Below are 7557 nucleotides of genomic sequence, written 5' to 3'. Positions count from 1 at the left end.
TACAATTTTTGTTCCTTTTAGGTTTAATAATGACATTAATATTATGCCTAAAAAGAAGTTGTTGTTTTTATAGTATTTAAAATAGGATGATTTAGAGATGACATTTTCTTATGCCTGGGATTTGCTTCAAAGTAATCTGGGGATGAAGACAGTGGCTGGAGATATTCATAGACAAGATTGGCCTTGAAAAGCTGGGTGATTAATTACATTAACACAGGGCAACTTTTAACAACTTAACTTTGAAAGTGTCACAAAAAAATGTTAAAAAAAAGAAAAAAACTACTGATGGATTGCCATTGAAACCAGAATTACATAAAAATACCCACCCATAGCCTACAGTGTCATGTTTGATCTGACCCTGACTTGCTTCTCATGCCTCTTTATGCTCCTTTCTCCTGATTGTTCACTCTGCTCCAGATCAACTGCCCTTTCTGGCCTTTGAAAACACCAAGCCCTCCCTGTCTCAAAGGGCTTTGAACTTGCTCATCCTTCTGCTTGGGATTTTTTTTCCTTAACCTTGAGGTGGCTACTCCCTTTCAACATTATGTCTCAACTCAGTACAACCTCCAAAGAGATGTCTTTTCTGATCCCTCCAGAAAAGGTATATACTTTACCTCTTGCCTTGCCACCGTATTATCCTGTTTTTTCTTCTACAGCATTTTGAACTGCTAAACTAAAAGTGTTCTTTTACACATTCTTTTTTTTAATGTATCACATTACCGTGTAACTCCCTTCAAGGCAGGTACTCTTTTGTCCACTCAAATTGTCCAGTATTACGAGACTTCCTGGTGCTTAGTAGTTGTTCAAAACATACTGGTTGAATATTTACATATTGCTTACAGTGATGCTCTAACTTAACATTCCCTGGGGTTTTTATTTATCATTGTCACAATAAATGGGCAATGCCACTGGCGTTTAGGACTGAAGGAGTCAAGGATGCGAAAAGTCTTGCAACTCATGGGGCAATGTCCTGTCCAATGAGGAACTTCCTGCCCCAAATTCCACTGATGCTCCCATTCAAAAAGCCTGGGCTCGAGAAAGGCCATCAGAGGTGGTGGTATTGGGGGAAGTCTGACATTACAGAGAGTAGTATGGAATGAAGGGCTAGAGGAAAACCAGGACTAGACTAGGACAGGCCTAGTATTGGTTGGCCAGAAAGTTCGTTTGGGTTTTTTGTAAGATGTTACTGAAAACCCAAACGAACTTTTTGGCCAAACCAAATAATTTAAATGTTATTATATTTTTAGAAGTTGTATTAGTTTTCCATTGGAGCAATAACAAATTATCTCAAACTTAGTGAGTTAGAACAACCCACATTTATCATCCCACAGTTCTGTAGGTCAGAAGTCCATGTGGGCTCAGTTGGGTCCTCTGCTTAGGGTTTTGCATGGCCAAAACAAGGTGCCGCCTGGGCTGGGTTCTTACCGGAAGGCTCTGGAGAGTGATCTATTTCCCAGCTCCTTCAGGTTATTGGCTGGATCCAATTCTTTGTGGTTGTAGAACTGAGATCCCTGTTTCCTTGATGCTGTCAGCTGGGGGCTTGTCTCTGCTCCTCGATGATGCCAGCCTGTTTTCTCCTTCCTTCCAAGTGACCACCTCCAGCAACAGAGGGTCGAGTCCCTCCCAGACTTTGAATCACTCTGGTTTCTCTTTCAGGTACAACCCTCTATCTCCACCTGGAGAAAGTTCTCTGCTTTTAAAGACTTATGTAATTAGGTTGGGGCCACCGGGCTAATCCAGGTTACCTCACTGTTTTAAAGTCTGTAATCTTAATTATATCAGCAAAGTCCTTTCGTAAGGGAAGTCCAAAGTAACATATTCACAGGTTCCAGGGATTAGGTCATGGACACCTTTGTTAAGCCATTCTGCCTACCACAGGAATTATTGAACATTTCTAAAGAGGCAAATTAAATTACCCAAACCTGTTTAAATAAGCATTCCTTTCTCTGTGGCTATTTTTTAGCAATAGGCTTCGTTCTCCTCCAGGAACTATGGCAGAGACACCTGCAGGGACTCTGCTGGGAAAGCCATTATAAGCCAGAAGCTGCATGTCAAACCAAGTGCTGTGGCCCCAGCTCCAAACAGATAAAGCAGAGAGGAAGGGAGTGTGCCTTCGTCTACAAATGGTGGGGCTCAGCTGCATCTCCATTTCTGGGAGAATTTATGAGTGGAGCACATGCCAGGGAGCATGGAGAGCTTCGCTCCCAGAAGCAGATGCTGCTGATCCCTACACAGAAGCCACCTCACTCTCCAGCACTCCCAGACATTGCCTGCCAGATGGCCACAGCTGAATCCACAGCTGAATAGATATTTACTGTTGGCACCACATACACCTCTGTGGGACTGGTTAAGGACCAGAGGTGGTATGGCAGGGCATCAAATACACACAAACAGTATAAATACTTAGGATGTGCCAGGGACTGTGCTAAGCACTTTGCAGGTGTTAACCTACACAACATTCTCAGGTGGATGGTGTGATTCTTATACCTATTTTATACAAGGAGAAACCAAGGCTCGGAGAGGTTGGGTAGTATGCCAAAGATAATAGAATGCATAACCAGCAGAGATGGAATTTAAATGGAGGCAAATAGTATGTGATCACAGAGTCTATGATCTTACACACTGCACTAGCTGTATCTGATATCCACAGCTCTTTAGCCCTCTGCCCCAGACTCCACAGCATCCAACCTCACTTTGCTCCAGCTCAGATATGCCCAAATCCTAGCAATTTCAATCTGATGAACCACCCTCATTTATAGGTCAATGGCCCAGAATATTGCCTCCTGTGGAATAGTGTGTAAAGCTGGGGAGACGAAAATTGAAGCTAACACCAAAAAGGATAACTGTCGCCATAAAAGCTTAGAAAACTGAAGCCAAGTATAGGAATAACACCAGAAGAGGGGTGAAAAATGGGAGAAAGTGATGTCTGACTCAAGACTCACCTTTGGAATACTGAGTACCCTGGGTGAAATTACACATGAAGGGCAGATGTCATCATCCTGAGCATGTATTGAGTGCTTAATATAGACTAGGAACTAAATTATACCCATTGCACGATGATCTCATTTAATTCTTACACCACCTTTATGAGAAAAGTTATTACCTCTAGTTTATAGATGGAAAACTGAGGCTGAACAATGTCAAGTAACTGTTTCAGATATCATGGCTAATAAAGGCAATTATGAGATTTGAACCCATGAAGTCTGACATGAAAAGTAGTATGTTAAGTTCCATGTTTTCAGCCCACCAGAGCAACACCCAGCTCGACCCACCACCACTCCCTCCCATCAGGAAGCTTGCACAAGCCTCTTCGATAGCCTCACCCTCCAGAGGGCAGAGAGCAGAAACAAGAAGAACTACATTCCTGCAGCCTGTGGAATGAAAACCACATTCACAGGAAGATAGATGAAAAGGCAGAGCACTATGTACCAGATAAAGGAACAAGAAAAAGCCCAGAAAAACAACTAAATGAAGCTGAGATAGGCAACCTGCCAGAAAAACAATTCAGAATAATGATAGTGAAGATGATCCAGGACCTCGGAAAAAAAATGAAGGCAAGATCGAGAAGATGCAAGAAATGTTTAACAAAGACCTAGAAGAATTAAAGAACAAACAAACAGAGATGAACAATACAATAACTGAAATGAAAAATACACTAGAAGGAATCAGTATCAGAATAACTGAGGCAGAAGAACGGATAAGTGACCTGGAAGACAGAATGGTGGAATTCACTGCTGTGGAACAGAATAAACAAAAAAGAATGAAAAGAAATGAAGACAGCCTAAGAGACCTCTGGGACAACATTAAAGGCAACAACATTCGCATTATAGGGGTCCTAGCAGGAGAAGACAGAGAGAAAGGACCCGAGAAAATATTTGAAGAGATTATAGCCGAAAACTTCCCTAACGTGGGAAAGAAAATAGCCAACCAAGTCCAGGAACTGCAGAGAGTCGCAGGCAGGATAAATCCAAGGAGAAACACGCCGAGACACATAGTAATCTAATTGACAACAATTAAAGACAAAGAAAAATTATTAAAGGCAACGAGGGAAAAACGGCAAATAACATACAAGGGAACTCCCATGAGGTTAACAGCTGATTTCTCAGCAGAAACTCTACAGGCCAGAAGGGAGTGGCACGGTATATTTCAAGTGATGAAAGGGAAGAACCTACAACCAAGGTTACTCTACCCAGCAAGGATCTCATTCAGAATCAACTGAGAAATCAAAAGCTTTACAGACAAGCAAATGCTAAGAGAATTCAGGACCACCAAGCCAGCTCTACAACAAATGCTAAAGGAACTTCTCTAAGTGGGAAACACATGAGAAGAAAAAACAAACCCAAAACAATTAAGAAAATGGTAATAGGAACAAACATATCAATAATTACCTTAAATGTGAATGGATTAAATGCCCCAACTAAAAGACACAGGCTCGCTGAATGGATACAAAAACAAGACCCATATATATGCTGTCTACAAGAGACCCACTTCAGACCTAGGGATGCATACAGACTGAAAGTGAGAGGATGGAAAAAGATATTCCATGCAAATGGAAATCAAAAGAAAGCTGGAGTAGCAGTACTGATATCAGATAGACTTCAAAATAAAGAATGTTACAAGAGACAAGGAAGGACAGTGCATAATGATCAAGGGATCAATCCAAGAAGAAGATATAACAATTACAAGTATATATGCACCCAGCATAGGAGCACCTCAATGCATAAAGCAACTGCTAATGGCTATAAAGAGGAAATCGACAGTAACACACTAGCAGTGGGGGACTTTAACACCTCAGTTACACCAATGGACAGATCATCCAAAATGAAAATAAATCAGGAAACACAAGCTTTAAATGACACAATAGACCAGAGAGATTTAATTGATATTTGTAGGACATTCCATCCAAAAACAGCAGATTACACTTTCTTCTCAAGTGCACACGGAATGTTCTCTAGGATAGATCACATCTTGTGTCAAAAATCAAGCCTCAGTAAATTTAAGCAAATTGAAATCATATCAAGCATCTTTTCTGACCACAGCACTATGAGATTAGAAATCAATTACAGGAAAAAAAACCGTAAAAAGCACAAACACATTGAGGGTAAACAGTACGTTACTAAATAACCAAGAGATCACTGAAGAAATCAAAGTGGAAATCAAAAAACACCTAAAGACAAATGACAACAAAAACATGATGATCCAAAACCTATGGGATGCAGCACAAGCTGTTCTAAGGGGGAATCTTATAGCAATACAATCCAACCTCAAGAAACAACAAAGATCTCAAATAAACAATCTAACCTTACACCTAAAGGAGCTAGAGAAAGAAGAACAAACAAAACCCAAAGTTTGCAGAAGGAAAGAAATCATAAAGATCAGAGCAGAAATAAATGAAATAGAAACAAAGAAAACAATAGCAGAGACCAATAAAACTAAAAGCTGGTTCTTTGAGAAGATAAGCAAAATTGATAAACCTTTAGCCAGACTCATCAAGAAAAAGAGGGAGAGCACTGAAATGAATAAAACTAGAAATGAAAAAGGAGAAGTTACAACAGGTACTGCAGAAATACAAAGCATGCCACAAGACTACTACAAGCAACTCTATGCCAATAAAATGGACAACCTGGAAGAAATGGACAAATTCTTAGAAAGGTATAACCTTCCAAGACTTAACCAAGAAAAAATAGAAAATATGAACACACCAATCACAAGTAATGAAATTGAACTGTGGTTAAAAACCTTCCAACAAACAGAAGACCAGGACCAGATGGCTTCACAGGTGAATTCTATCAAACATTTAGAGAAGAGCTAACACCCATGCTTCTCAAACTCTTCCAAAAAATTGCAGAGGAAGGAACACTCCCAAACTCATTCTATGAGGCCACCATGACCCTGATACCAAAACCAGACAAAGATACTACAAAAAAAGAAAAATACAGACCAATATCACTGATGAATATAGATGCAAAAATCCTCAACAAAATACTAGCAAACAGAATCCAACAACACATTAAAAGGATCATACACCATAATCAAGTGGGAATTATCCCAGGGATGCACAGATTCTTCGATATTTGCAAATCAATCAATGTGATACACCATATTAACAAATTGAAGCATTAAAAACCATATGATCATCTCAAAAGATGCAGAAAAAGCTTTTGACAAAATTCAGCACCCATTTATGATAAATGCTATCCAGAAAGTGGACATAGAGGGACCCTACCTCAACATAACAAAGGCCATATATGACAAACCCACAGCAAACATCATTCTCAATGGTGAAAAACTGAAAACATTTCCTCTAAGATCAGGAACAAGACAAGGATGTCCACTCTCACCACTGTTATTTAACATAGTTTTGGAAGTCCTAGCCATGGCAATCAGAGAAGGAAAAGAAATAAAAGGAATACAAATTGGAAAAGAAGAAGTAAAATTGTCACTGTTTGCAGATGACATGATACTATACATAGACAATCCTAAAGATGCCACCAGAAAACTACTAGAGCTAATTATGTATTTGGTAAAGTTTCAGGATGCAAAATTAATGCACAGGAATCTCTTGCATTCCTATACACCAACAACGAAAGATCAGAAAGAGAAATTAAGGAAACAATCCCATTCATTGCAACAAAAAGAATAAAATACCTAGGAATAAAAGTACCTAAGGAGGTAAAAGACCTGTACTCAGAAAACTATAAGACACTGATGAAAGAAATCAAAGATGACACAAAGAGTTGAAGAGATATACCATGTTCTTGGATTGGAAGAATCAATATTGTGAAAATAATTGTACTACCCAAAGCAATCTACACATTCAATGCAGTCCCTATCAAATTACCAGTGGCATTTTTTACAGAACTAGAACCAAAAATATTAAAATTTGTATGGAGACACAAAAGACCCCGAATAGCCAAAGCAGTCTTGAGGGGAAAAAAATGGAGCTGAAGGAATCAGACTCCTTGTCTTCAGACTATACTACAAAGCTACAGTAATCAAGACAATATGCTACTGGCACAAAACAGAAATATAGATCAGTGGAACAGGATAGAAAGCCCAGAGATAAACCCACGCACCTATGGTCAACTAATCTGTGACAGAAGAGGCAAGGATATACAATGGAGAAAAGACAGTCTCTTCAATAATTGGTGCTGGGAAAACTGGACAGCTACACGTAAAATAATGAAATTAGAACACTCCCCAAAACCATACACAAAAATAAACTCAAAATGGATTAAAGACCTAAATGTAAGACCAGACACTATCAAACTCTTAGAGGAAAACATAGGAAGAACACTCTTTGACATAAATCACAGCAAGATCTTTTCTGACCCACCTCCTAGAGTAATGAAAATAAAAACAAAAATAAACAAATGGGACCTAATGAAACTTAAACGCTTTTGCACAGCAACGGAAACCATAAACAAGACAAAAAGCCAACCCTCAGAATGGGAGAAAATATTTGCAAATGAATCAACAGACAAAGGATTAATCTCAAAAATATATAAACAGCTCATGCAGCTCAGTATCAGAAAAACAAATAACCCAATCCAAAAA

General features: G+C 39.2%; 2 long non-coding RNA genes across 2 annotated transcripts in view; one reads left to right on the top strand and one right to left on the bottom strand.

The window, feature by feature from the left end:
• The window catches only part of LOC309617227, a 241096-nt gene that overhangs the window by 147972 nt on the left and 85567 nt on the right, over positions 1-7557 (bottom strand). The window lies entirely within an intron of this gene.
• LOC309617234 overlaps positions 1-7557 on the top strand; it is a 76253-nt gene that overhangs the window by 25774 nt on the left and 42922 nt on the right. The gene's annotated exons all lie outside the window — the stretch shown is intronic.

Source organism: Balaenoptera borealis, assembly GCF_965194805.1.
Source record: "Balaenoptera borealis genome assembly, chromosome: 19".
Classification (NCBI taxonomy): Eukaryota; Metazoa; Chordata; class Mammalia; order Artiodactyla; family Balaenopteridae; genus Balaenoptera; species Balaenoptera borealis.
This window is presented reverse-complemented; position numbering and strand designations above follow the sequence as displayed.